The following is a 12,779-nucleotide window of genomic DNA, read 5'->3' as shown; positions in this document are numbered from 1 at the left end:
TATTCCAGGTCAAGCAGTGGATGCAGCCTGCTTGCCTCTCCAGATGTGACCACACTCACATCGTAGCCTCTGAGGACATTCTCTGCTTTCATGTGTCATTGGCAATGAATTTAAAATATTCTTAATGTACCTTATACAGCATCTTTCATTTATCCATTTTGAGTAGGTGTTGAGACACAGTCTCTGTAGCCATGCAGAATTCACTGGGCTTGGACTTGTGAGCCAACCTCCAAGTGCTGGGATTATAGGTGTGTCCACCATACATAAACGATTACACATATTTAGGTGTTATATCTTGCTCTAATTTGTTCAAATATTTAGCCCCCCACCACCACCAAAGATGGAGATGGCATCATTGGAATTTCCCCAAATCATCTCTGTCTGTCTTTCTTCCCCTCCTCCTCCCTCCTGTTTATTTCTTCTTTCTCTTCTCCTTTTTCTTTCCCTTTTTTATTCCCTCCCTTTGCTTAGAAGAATGAAGGGAAAAAATCAGCCTCAAACAACTAGCTGAAAGCTCTCATTCTTAGGAGAACACGAGAAAAAAACTATGATCAGTGGGTCTGGTCTATCTGCAACAGTTTAATGACTCATATGAAACACACCCTTGATTTGTATTTGAAATAGAGTCTTAAATGACGAGAGAGTCTGCTTTTGATGTGCTGGCTCTTACAGGAAGTCACTGAAGGGAAGAACTGTTTGTTGGCTGGTGTTTAGCTGGGGACAATGTAAAGGAGTACTCTATTTGCTAATGATTATGTCCTGCAGAAGAAATTAAAAAGCAAAAAACTAAATGACATTGATTTGGGGGTTTTAAAACTGCACACCTTTCTCAGTGGGACCAAGGCTCTGGTTTAAGACCAGAGCTGGGAAGGATGCTCAGCAGTCAGACATCTAGCAGTTAAGAGGCCCCAGGCATCCCAGCTGGGGAAAGTCTTTCCAACCCTGGTGGGGTGGGGGAGGCTCTGTGCTTGCTCTCTCCCTCTTGCTGGAGCTCTCTCTGACTGGGAAGCATTTATTATGTGAAGACATGTGAGCAAGCCAGGCTTTTGCTAAAGTCCTTGGGTTTTAAGGTTTATTGTAGTGGGTATTAGTCAGAGCTCCTTATAACTCCTTTCAAGCGAGGAATTACTCAGGCAGGCTTAGCCTGGGATGAGAGGTGAGTCAGATGAGTGGATTCTGTTTTATGGCTGCTATCCTGAGCTGGGCATCTGCTTGCTCTGCCAGCTTCAGCACGACACATACTGAGCTAGACACACTGATCCTGGCTCTTGGTTGTTTCTGCTTTGCTTTTGGCTTTTTAGGCAAACAGAGAAAAGACGAAAATTTCTAGTAAGATTGTAAAGCTGTATTATTGTGAAATATTTAGATCATCCAATTCTACTATTTTGTAGTTGAGGTTTATAAGAAAACACACCCAACCACCTTAGAGAAAAGTCTATCTGTGGCCTAGGCCCATCTCCCCTGTCCCTCTGTACCCCTGTACTGTTTACAACGGTAAAACAGGCACACAGAACCTACAACCCTGGAGCCTGCTTTTCAGGCTCATGGTGGGGGTCCCAGAGCCACTAGATTTTTACCTAAATTACAATAAACGCATCAAAGCCGAAGAGGACCAAGGAGACACGTTTGATGGGACCAGATCAGTCTCTAGTAACCAGGCCATGATGACATAAATATGCTTGACAATGGTGTCAGTGATCAGTGCACCTTCATGTAGCTCAGCATGGGACCAGCCCTGGTCATACACTGTGATACAGCTGAGGATGGGAAGCCTAGACTCTTGAGTATGAGTCCCAGCTCCCAACCATGTCATTTTGGACAAAACCTTACTCTGTGTCTCATTGCTCATCCTAGAAAACAGATGGCAGGACAGTAGTGTCAGTAAGTGGCATAAACCCCGTGAAAGGGTCCAGTAGGAAATGCCAATCCAGACCCAGTTGGGAAGGCAGCATGCTTGGACTGCACACGTGAGCTGGGAACATCTCACACATCTTTAACGGAAGGGTTAAAACAAACCTATGGACTTCTCAGCAGAGTGCATCTAGTCTTCCATTGGCCGGAGCTACCTTTCCCATGGTTGAGAGGAACAACATGACAGGAGTCTCCATACCTCCTGTGTTCTAACTGCACTATGAAGCCAATGCCAGAGAGCCAAGGAGGATGAAGGAGCCAGAGGTGGAACTGATGCTGTTTCTCCCTCCTTGGCTCTCAAATTACCCTTGTTTTGATTTATCCATGAAAACTTGTATGTCTTTTTCTCCTTTCCCTCTTGCAAAGTCAGGGAGCTCCCCAAGAAGCTACACACTGCCCACAGCTATTAAAAAGCAACTGGGGAATTCCTTCTACATTATCTAGAAAGTTCCTCTGCAAATAGCCCTGAAAAGAAGCTGGTGGGTAAAGGGAACACGGGAGTAGCAGGAGGCAGAATACTCTGAAAAACCCCACTGCCTGCTGACTACAAAAAACACTGGGAAGGGAGAGCCCAGCCTCCTCTGGCTGGCTGGAAAGGGCTCTCTGTGATTATAGGAAGCTCCACCTAGGGGAAGAAGAGGTCCTGAGACTCATCCAAACCTGCATGTGGGAAAGACTGCTAAACACCAGCCCAGCCCTTCCTTCTACCTGCTTCCTCCGTTGAAGGCTTAGCCTCTTAGCCTAGAGTTTCATTTTGTTCTGTTCATTTGGGAGGTGAAGGGAGTGAAACAGAGCTTTATGTAGCCCGGCCTACCCTCCCCAATGCCAGAATTATAGGCCTGTATGCTGAGTTTCTTGCTTTTTTTTAAGATTTATTTTATTTTTGATTATGTGTATATGTGGGCATGTCTGCATGTATGTATGATGTATGTGTGAGTATGTACAAAAGAGGGTTCAGATCCCTGGGGCTAGAGTCACGGGACACTGTGACCTGCTGGGAACTGAACTTGGTTCTCAGTGAAAGCAGTAAGCACTCTTACGCACTGGCCCTGGAACATTGTTTAGAACCTGGAATAAACCATTACCACTCGGGACCAGGAGGAGGTTCTTTTGAGTTGGGGAGGTTAATTAGAGCAGGCTAAAAAGGGATCAACACAGAGAACCAATCTCAGGCACTCAAGGACTAAGAGGGCAGTTAAAGGATCTCCACTTTCCATTTCTTCCTGATTTTTCTGAAATAAGTGTAGTAAAGATCACGCATTATTTTGAAATAACTGTTGGTAGCTAAGTGTGTTCGTTTGACCGCAGCTCACTCAGGGATTGAACCACATGGGGCTTGGCCCTCGGAGTTATGAAATCACAGTGGGCCATGAGGTCCATTTCCAAACAAGCTTCTTCCCATAAACCTCCTGGATTCCCTCCCATTCGAAGTCTAGGACACTGCTTTTGCTCTCCCCAGGCATTGCTTTTCCCTAGTTTGGCAGGATAAAATAGTTGCCCAATAATTGAAGTCGGCATTTTTGGGCAGAAAAACCAGCCACAGAACAATGTTCTATGGAATTGTTTTTGATAAGGGGCTAGCCAGCTGTGGCAAACCCAAGCAAATTAAAATGTATCTTTCAAAAAGAAACAAACACAAGCAACCTCGGGCTACAAAACATGCATTAAAGCAATACTGACCAAGTATGGTTCAGTGGTGGAGTGCAGCTAGCATGCTAGAGACTCTGGATCTAGCCCCAATATCTCAATAAATATATGAGAAAATTAACAAAGAAACAAATAAAAAGTATATAAAATTACTTCCCTGTGGGTCTCCAGGTCCACAAGGGAATGTTTACACCATTCTAAATACGACTAAGGCAATTCAATCCAATCATAAAAGTGTGCATTTACATTCCAAAGACCAACTACCTTAATATTTAGAAATATTTGAATACATATGTGTGTGTGTGTATGATTCATTTGACTTCATTTTCATTGAAAGCAAGTGAATAGAGCCAATTTTTTTAATGAAGTGAATTTTCAATCCCCTATGGTAACTTTAATTCTTCCATGGACTGAGAAAACCATATTTAAAGCGTAAAGCTACACCCAGCCTTTTAAATAAACCACAAAAACAAAGATCTGTGCTGCAACAGACCTACTTGAAGGCTTACCAGATACGGCTTACTAATCTCCTAAATGCTTTCCAATCTTTGCTGAAATGCTTTCTAATGAAAGACAGGTAGCAAATAAAATTACAGAAAGAAAACACAGTGTAATGTGGTATGTCATATTATCCAGGGCCTGACTCTTCCCTATCACTCCCTCAGAAAAATGCCACAGCTCATGTGCGTGACAGCACCACACCAGGAACAGCTTCGAGTGCACACTGGTGACAGACAACGCTGTCAGAACAGTCTGAGACTGGGTGCTCAGCGTCCCACTTTAAGACCTCGAATTTCCCCCAAATAGCATTATGAAGTCATATTAGCATAGTCAGAAGGAAACAAAACTATTAAAGATATCCTCCAAAAGAATGAAAAGATGCCAAAAATCACACAAGGACTTAATAACCACCGTCTTTACAACGGAAAATAACACTTCTGCCAGAAGCTATACTCATTTTGCTAGCCGGGCTTGTTATGTTTAATTTTTATGTGCAAGCTTTTGCCTACATTTATGATTCAGTTGCTTTTTTTTTTTTACAACCTTCTCTAGGCTTTGTTATCTTGCTTTTATCAAACTTCAAACCATTTAAATTTGACAGCAAAAGAAAGTAAAAGCTCACATGTATACACAATGGAGTTTAGACCTGCTTAGAGCCACTAAAACAACTAGGAAAGAAAGTCATTCCTCTGCAGGAGACCTCGGAAGCACAGACAGGTTGAGTAATCAGACCAGGTCACACGTGGCAGGAGGTGAAGCTTCAGTTTGAACATGAACAGGCTAGTGCCAGACCTGCTCTCTCTTTCCGATTCTAAAATCCACCTCTCCATTGGGTCCTGGGAGCCTTTTTCTTCCCTGGCATCTGGGACTTTCTAATGGCTACCCCCAGTTCCCCATCCTCCCACTGCTACATATTCCTATTCTGTGCCTGACCCTCTGTACTTCTATCCTGTCCCTTCCCATACCTGATCCTGCCCTCACCCTTTTCCCCTCCCTTTCCCTTCCCTCTTTCTCCCAGGTCCTTCCTGTGATTAATTTGCCCCCCCCCCACTTCTATGTAAGATTAAAGCATTCATACTTTGGTCTTCCTTTTTCTTAAGTTTCATGCAGTTTGTGGGTTGTATAGATTTTGGGCTAAGATCCACTTATCAGTGAGTGCCTTCCATGTGTGTTCTAAACCAAAATATCCAACAAAGGAGGGAGAGGATCTGTAGAGATCACCTCCAGAAGATAAGCATGGTCCCCAGTTGAGGGATGAGGCCAAACACCCATCTCAGAATTTTTAACCCAGAATGGTTCCTCTCTAAAAAAAAAATGCCAGAACAAAATGTATATGTATATGCCATCCAGAGACTGTCCCATCTAGGGATCCATCCATCTGCAGACACCAAACCCTGACACTATTGCTAATGCCAAGAAGTCCTTGCTGACAGGAGTCTAATATGGCTGTTCCCTGAGAGTCTCTACCAGCACCTGACCAATACAGATGCAGACACTCACAGCCAACCATTGAACTGAGCCCAGGGACCTCAAAGGAAGAGCTAAAGGGAGGGGAGGGGAGGGCAGGGGAGGGGAGGGGAGGGGAGGGGAGGGGAGGGGAGGGGAGGGGAGGGGAGGGGAGGGGAGGGGAGGGGAGGGGAGGGGAGGGGAGGGGAGGAGAGGAGAGGAGAGGAGAGGAGAGGAGAGGAGAGGAGAGGAGAGGAGAGGAGAGGAAAGGAAAGGAAAGGAAAGGAAAGGAAAGGAAAGGAAAGGAAAGGAAAGGAAAGGAAAGGAAAGGAAAGGAAGGGAAGGGAAGGGAAGGGAAAGGAAAGGAAAGGGCCGATCTGGGGCTGCATCTAAACACCCACATCTTCTGAGTCTGTCTCACACAACACAAGTTGGCTGAACGCCTCAGCTGCTTCACCCAGCTCTGCCTGCTCCAAAGGCCAGCCTCTTCTGCCCTTGCCTCAGGACCCCGCAGTGATTAACATATCTCCCCAGGACAGGTAGAGCTCTACTCTTTCTCTCTCACAGGAGGACACCCAGACTTCTGAGGCCAGCACTGAAGCCCCTGTATACCCTGATGCAGCTCAGCGTCACCTCCCATATGACTGTCTAGCCCAGTGTCTATGGAGAGTTCTCTCTGTCCTCCTGTATTCGTGCCTGGTCTCCTCCAACTTCTCCACCTTTAATTATGAAGCCATGTGCATCCCTTAAAGTTCAACTCTTCTACCATTTCCTTTACAGAACCTCTGCCCGCCAGCTCTGTTCCTCCAGTACAGGGTGGAGGTGGCATCTGTCTGTGCTTCTGAGCCTTGGAGAAAGTGTAATGGATCCCTTTCAGGGACTGCAAATGACGAATGACCTGGCTTCATGCCTATGGACATCAGACTCTAAGGAACGTGAGGATCATGGTGTGTGCCTGCAGATTCCAAGCCTCCAGTCTGGGTAAAGATGCCCTGAGGACTGCTTTAGGCTGGAGCATGGGTAGCTGCCAGGTCACGTGAGACACCCAGTCGGTGTTGTCCCTGGCCAGCCTGATGGCCTCAGCTGCTATAGGTCTCTATAGAAAGGCCCCACAGCCCTCACTGCCAACTGCTATGTGATTCTCTATCTACCCTATCTCTGAACACCCATGGAGACCCACGGAAGACAGAAAGCACATTGGGACCACCAAGTGTTGGGACAGGTGGGCTGTTGATAAAGATTCTTCTTGAAGTAAAAAGAGCTTTGCTGACCCCCTGCTCACCTCCCTGCCAAAGGAGCAGGTGAAATAAGTCACACTGCCCCCCCCCAAGATATGGCCCCTGTGTGAACACCTCTGATGGCTTTTCTTTATTTTGCCAGAGTCTGTTGTCTAGCAACTGGAATAGAAGAACTTTCTCCAAAGGCTAGAGTTCACACAGGCTCTGGAAAAATCTTCCAGCCAGGCAAAGCAATGCCAAAGGGGGGCTCTGGCCTTCCACACTAAAGCAAATGCAGTCAGAATCTGTGTTCTTTTATGGATTGGAGCAATAAGAGAGTAGAGGTGGAGATTGTGGCCTATAGCCGGAGGCTCAGAGAGGGGGTGACAGACACACAGAGGAGAGACTGAGGCTGGCTGGCTTGAGAGGAGGGGAAGGCAAAGGAGGCACCAGGGAGGTCTGGCTGGTCACTTTCTTTTTCTGAAACTTCCCAAGATGGTTCCCTTGACTTGGCTTCCAGCATGTTACAGGGCTTCAAGCACAGATTGCATTTGAGACATTTCCAATTTATACACATGAGCGGATATGATTTTCCTGCATTCACATTCTTAGTGTAATGTGCCTGCAAGGAGAGTTATTTCCTTCAAAGGGATTTTTCCTAATTTTAATCAGAAATCAATTCAATAGAAATTAGAATTTTATTGAACTAATTCCCATCTACAGTGTAAATGTCATAGCACTCACAGAATCCATCTTTAATTCATTTCATTCATGCTTGCTTGTATTTTTCAGAAGGTGCCATTTTATTTTTAGCCCTTTAAATCTAATTTTCATCTCTTTCCTAATCTAATCTACAAGCCTTCATCTAATTATCGAGGTAATTCCTAGTTTCCATTCAGCTCTGAGCACTCTCTCCAGGATAAACACTACATTTTCTCTTTCTCTGTCTTCACTTACAAATGAGGATGCTCTAAGATTCTTTATCACCGGCAGCAGCAAGGGGCAGGAGACGGGTATGAAGAGCTCATGTTTGGGCTGCACACAGGACTGCCTGTTGCTGGCTGCACCATGATAGTTTCATACACCATCCATTTTCTCTTTCCCTCAGCTCTTGAGCCAGGATTCTGCATAATGAAAATGCTCCTCGTGCTATGTCTTCTCCAGTGGCACAGGTGGCATCGGAGCTGGGATTCTAAGAGACCGAGGCTGCCCACCAGCTGTTGTCATTTGAATATATTTTTGGTGTCGCCCAACATTCACATGTTGAAGCGCAGTGCCCGTTGTGAGCTATAAAGAGAAAACTCAACCTGAATGGTGTGCTAGGAGGTGACTAGACTTGGGTCGAAGTCATCAGTATCAAACACTGGTGGTCTCTTAAGGTTTGAGGGACTGGAAAGAACACACACACATGTACTAATTCCCTTCTCTCACCAAAAGATGTCAGAAGCAACTGAGGCATGGAGGTGCCATCAGGCAAAATCTTTGCATATAGCTTTATAAAGGTGGTTCTGTTCCCAGTCAAATGTCCCAAGTGCATCCGTTTCAATTAAGCCATGTGGCTCCATGTCCTTCCTGTCTCAGTGCATTGGTGAAAGCTGTCAGAACCCACCCAGACTCAAGGCCTGAAGACCTGACCCCTTCACAGCATTCAGAGATATTAAGGAGCTGATGGCCATGTCAAGAGGACATTGACAATGGCAGTGATATAGTTCTTTGCTAGGATTGTGTCCATCAACTGCCCAGTCCTGTCTGTTTTACCTCCCAGTGCTCAGTAAGAACCAGCTTAGCAGCCACAACCACACAGCAATCCAGCCTCAGGGAAGTGGAGAATTTTTCCCCTTTATGTGTGTCATCTCACAGTAGGGTGGGGATGGAGCAAGACTCTTGTTATCCATTTCTGCTTCTCCCCTGACCGACCAGGTTGCTATCAGGTACCCCTCTCAGAGCTAGCATGGACTCATCTGCACAGTGCTTGTCCCTGTGTTCAAGAGACTTTTTTCAGTTAACAGAACCCCTGCTACCCCTCTGCCTGACCACAGCCAGACCTCTATCCCTTTCCCCTTATTTGCAGCCCCTTTGCAAGAGCAGCTGAATATTTCAGAACACCAAATGCCACCTTCTTGGTGCCTGCCAGAAGGCATAGCCACAGTGCCCTGTTTGCTTAAGAAAATTGACCCAAGGCTGGGGAGATTACTCAGCAAAGGAAAGTGTTTGGCATGCCAATGTGAGGATATGAGGTCAGAACCTCAGAAGCCACACAAAGCTGAACATGTGAGTGTAACTCCAATCCCATCATTTCTATTCCACCGAGAGGTGGAATCGGAAGGGTGAGGAGCGTCTAGCCTGGCACATGCAGCAGCAAAAGAGAGACTATGTCTCAAACAGGGCAGAAGATGAAGATCAACAAACACACACACACACGCACACACAGAGGCAAGAAGCAACTATGGATTTTGGGGTGGGAGGAGGGGTTCCCACTCTGCTTTTCTCCATCATATTTGAAGTTTGAAAGAAAGAATACTTTCTGAGAAGTAGGGGGTGCCTTTACTTTGCAAGTGTAAACTCCTAAGTGATTGGAAACAGATGTTCTCAAAGACTTTAGAAAGTTCTCATTAATTCCCAGGCAATATAAATGAGAGAAATGACTTCCATTCCTGTTCTTGCCATGATCCTAAGACTCAGTAGTGGTGCGTGCACCTTTTCCGGAGACACAACTATCTGCTCAACCCTAATAGGACAGCAGTAAACAAACTATGACAAACCTTAGGCCAATGAATTTACTGGGAATTCTTACAGAGCATGGAGGAAGGGCTACTTATGGGAGTTAGAGTGACCTCCATCCAGCTCCATTACCTTTCTGGTATCCTTTCTGTTAACCTTCCATTTTCTATATACTCTCATATCTACCAAGTAGTTGATGGAGACAAGAATCTTATGTGAGAGTATTGAGACCCTCCTGTCCCTCTCAAAAGAGATTTTCAACAGTTCCATTATATAGACCTAGCTACCTCCATATTGCTCTGATCACTTGGTTGCCATATGTGATGGTTTGCATATATTTGACCCAGGAAGTAGCACTATTAAGAGGTGTGGCCTTGTTGGAATAGGTGTGCCACTGTGGTCTTGGGCTTTAATACTGTTGCCCTAGCACCTGGAAGCAAATCTTCCTCTGGCAGCCTTTGGATGAAGATGTAGAACTCTCAGCCCCTCCTGCACCATACCTGCCTGGATGCTGCCATGCTCCCACCTTGATGATAATGGACTGAACCTCTGAACCTGTAAGCCAGGCCCAATTAAATGTTGTCCCTATGAGAGATGCCTTGGTCATGGTGTCTTCCACAGCAGTAAGACCCTAACTAAGACATCATGGCTAGTTGTCAAGATGTTCTTTGCCCCAAGATGACATGGAGTGAGTATGTTATACCTGGAGTGAAAAGGGCCATAGTTCAGCAATCAGAAAGACAGCAACATCTTTGGAATTTAAGAACTCTGGATTAATGGATCTCTGAGCTTACCACTGCATAAAGGTGCAGACAGCTGGATGGAGCTGCTGTTCCCTCCTGATCTAATTCAGCAGGTTTTGAGACCACACCAAAAGGATGAGGGCAGACATTCCTGTGCTAGCATCATTCAGAAGCAGGTGGTAGCAGCAGTGATGGGGCAGCCCAGATGCCTATCTATACATCAGCAGTGATGGGGCAGCCCAGATGTCTATCTGTGCATCAGCAGTGATGGAGCAGCCCAGATGCCTATCTATACATCAGCAGTGATGGGGCAGCCCAGATGTCTATCTGTGCATCAGAAGTGATGGAGCAGCCCAGATGTCTATCTATACATCAGCAGTGATGGAGCAGCCCAGATGTCTATCTGTGCATCAGCAGTGATGGAGCAGTCCAGATGTCTATCTATACATCAGCAGTGATGGAGCAGCCCAGATGTCTATCTATACATCAGCAGTGATGGAGCAGCCCAGATGTCTATCTGTGCATCAGCAGTGATGGAGCAGTCCAGATGTCTATCTATACATCAGCAGTGATGGAGCAGCCCAGATGTCTATCTATACATCAGCAGTGATGGAGCAGCCCAGATGTCTATCTGTGCATCAGCAGTGATGGAGCAGCCCAGATGCCTATCTATACATCAGCAGTGATGGAGCAGCCCAGATGTCTATCTGTGCATCAGCAGTGATGGAGCAGTCCAGATGTCTATCTATACATCAGCAGTGATGGAGCAGCCCAGATGTCTATCTATACAAGAGCAGTGATGGAGCAGTCCAGATGTCTATCTGTGCATCAGCAGTGATGGAGTAGCCCAGATGCCTATCTGTGAATCATGTTTCACAAAAAGTTACTTCTACTTTCAGGGTAGCTGAAGCTATCACAATCATCAGGACAACACTTGAGTCCAACTTTGCCTTGGCGTCTGTTCCTGGTGACACCCAAACTCTGAAGATGCTCCATCTCTCAACTCATATTGTGCACAGAGTCAATACGCCAACTCCTTTCTTTGCCATCTAGATCTTTGTCACCTAGATAGTAAGGTGCTTGGCCTTCTCCTACCCAGGGCTGATTCAAAACTGAGTTTGATTGTGACGCTATCGTGATGGCCTCTTTCCTGGAGAGGACATAAGTGACTAAAGGTTTGGAGGGCACCATCTTTCTGGGGCTTGTCCAGGGGCCCTACTTCCAACTCAGTTCTCATGTTGAATGAGATACTCTTGAAACACCCATTTTATAAGAGCCCTAACTATTCACCTTCCTTCTTCTAAAGGCTCATCGAGGCTTTTCTCTGTTCAAACATCAATAGTCCGTTATGCATCATCTTCTAGGGTCCAGAAGCAATTCTTCTTAGGAGGACTGAGAACAAGGCCGCTATGCTTTTTTAGCTGGGAACTGTCACAGCCAAAAGGAAAATCAAACATCTGGTTCTGAAGGTGATGATAAGTCAGAGGGGAGAGGGGAGGGAGGGAGGCAGGGAGAGAGAGAGAGAGAGAGAGAGAGAGAGAGAGAGAGAGAGAGAGAGAGAGAGAGAGAGAGAGTGTGTGTGTGTGTGTGTTTTACAGAGCCCAATACGCCAAGGCACTCCAGCCCTATGGAGCTCAGAGGCCACAGGACTCAGAAAAGGCTGGCTGTCCTTTGTTAAGGAGGAGAGCACACATTTCCAGAAAGTTTTCCCTGAGATATTTATAAACAGGAACGTTAATCTTCTCCTTGGTGACCTCTCTAATACACTTTCTCTGCCTGTGAATTATTTACAAGTTCAGTGAACTGATTCTTCAAAGCACCCTTTACAATGGACCTCGCCTGGTTTGTGGTGCATCCTCGCCAGTTACCAACAGAGGGAGCTATTTTCTGTGGGACTCTCATAATACTTCCAGCCACACCCTTTCTGAAGGCTGCCCTAGAAGGGCTAGCTCCAAGAAAAAACAAGCACCCAGCCTCAGCTACACCAGTGACTCCAGAGCCCAGGACAACCCCATCTGAGCTCAGGGTGACCTTAGTCCAAGGGGCTTGATCTTCAGCCTTTTGCTCTGAGCTTACCTTTCCTTGTTGCGCAGATCAAAGCACCTGCCCGGGAGCCTGATGACCTTCGACATAGTGAGGGAGAGCACTGACTCCCAAGAGTTGTCTTCGACTTCCTCAATCATGGCTCAGCATGTATACTATGACAATCACAACCACATTAATTAATTAATTGTAATCATTTATTAATATAATTACATAGTTATACTCCACCTAGTTATATCAATAATATATTATATAAAATTATTGTTTATATAATTAATTAATTATAAATAAATAGGTGAGTGAATAAATAAATGTAATAAAAAAATTTAAAGCACAAATCTCATAGTAACAGTCCCTAACAAGAACAACCAAGTTTGGATATGAAATGCAAGACATGGTGTTCAAAAGAAAAATTATAAATAAACATGTTCAAAGAGCTTAGGGAATTCAAAGGAGACACAAATAAACACCTGAATTGGCAGAGAAAGGACAGGAATAAACTAATTGAAGCTCAGAAAACACAAACAAAGAGCTGAAAGAAATAAAGACA

The sequence above is a fragment of the Micromys minutus genome (genome assembly GCF_963924665.1).
Source record: "Micromys minutus genome assembly, chromosome: 3".
NCBI lineage: Eukaryota > Metazoa > Chordata > Mammalia > Rodentia > Muridae > Micromys > Micromys minutus.
Note: the sequence above shows the minus strand (reverse complement) of the source record.